This window comes from Penaeus monodon, chromosome 23 (genome assembly GCF_015228065.2).
Source record: "Penaeus monodon isolate SGIC_2016 chromosome 23, NSTDA_Pmon_1, whole genome shotgun sequence".
Lineage (NCBI taxonomy): Eukaryota > Metazoa > Arthropoda > Malacostraca > Decapoda > Penaeidae > Penaeus > Penaeus monodon.
This window is the reverse complement of record NC_051408.1, coordinates 9,420,793-9,421,866: the sequence shown is the minus strand read 5'-3', so window position 1 is coordinate 9,421,866 and position 1,074 is coordinate 9,420,793.

The following is a 1,074-nucleotide window of genomic DNA, read 5'->3' as shown; positions in this document are numbered from 1 at the left end:
GCTATTTCTACTTTTCCTGCTACTAGTAATACTTCTCCTTATATTTCTTCTGTTTATTATTTTGTTTTGGAACCGAAGCAAATCTTATCGAGGTATGACTCCAATTCTAACTAATGCAATGTTGCCTGGGGGAGGGAATTCCTTGATTTACTGACATTTATATCTACTATTGCTTTAGCTCAAGCTTGTGTACCCTTGGTGACTTTTGTAAGAACGAGGATGTTGATACATTTCAGGACTTTAATATCATCTGATCGATTGTAAACAAACACTGTCACCAAGTTAAGTCGATAGCCTAACTGCGTAAATTGTCATCATAAAAAAGTGCCAATAGACCAGATACAATCAATAATGGTGGCACACAACCGATGCGAATATTAACTAGACACCTGTAAATTTAAGCCATTCTTTATCTTTACTCAATGTCAAACTCTCATTAACAGAGGAATGTACACCCACTGCTTCTATTCCGAGACTTGTTGCTTGTGAAATATCACATTCCATTTAATCATTATTGTTAATATATATTTGCTATAAGTAACCACAATTAAGTACCTACGGTTTACTTTGTAACAATGGAAATGCAATTTCAGCGATCTCTCCTTTGTTTACATATGACGTCACGACTCCCTTCCTGTTCAAATGAAGTCTAGGATCTCGAAGCAGGATTCAGACGACATTGAGAGAGGATTTGAAGCATAAGCAGTCCAGAAATTATTGTTAATATGGGACTAGCGTACATTAGTCACATTGGATATATATATACAATGCATATAAGTACTTCCATGTATATGCAAACCCAAATGACTGTCTACAACGTATGCACAGAGACGTGAGCCTGTATTTGTATATCAGTGCATGTATGTATATTACACAACCTTGCCATCTTCTGGAGCCCTTCCTCCCTGCGCCCTCTGTCTTTGAGGCCTTTCCTTCAGTTTATGCATCGTAAGAAACCAAAACATGGACTGATGGAGCTTGAAAATCCGCGGACGAAGCGAGCGAGTATCGGCTTCCAATATTTACTGAGTTCACATACTTCGGCGTGGAACTTGATTGCTATCGACAGCCGTG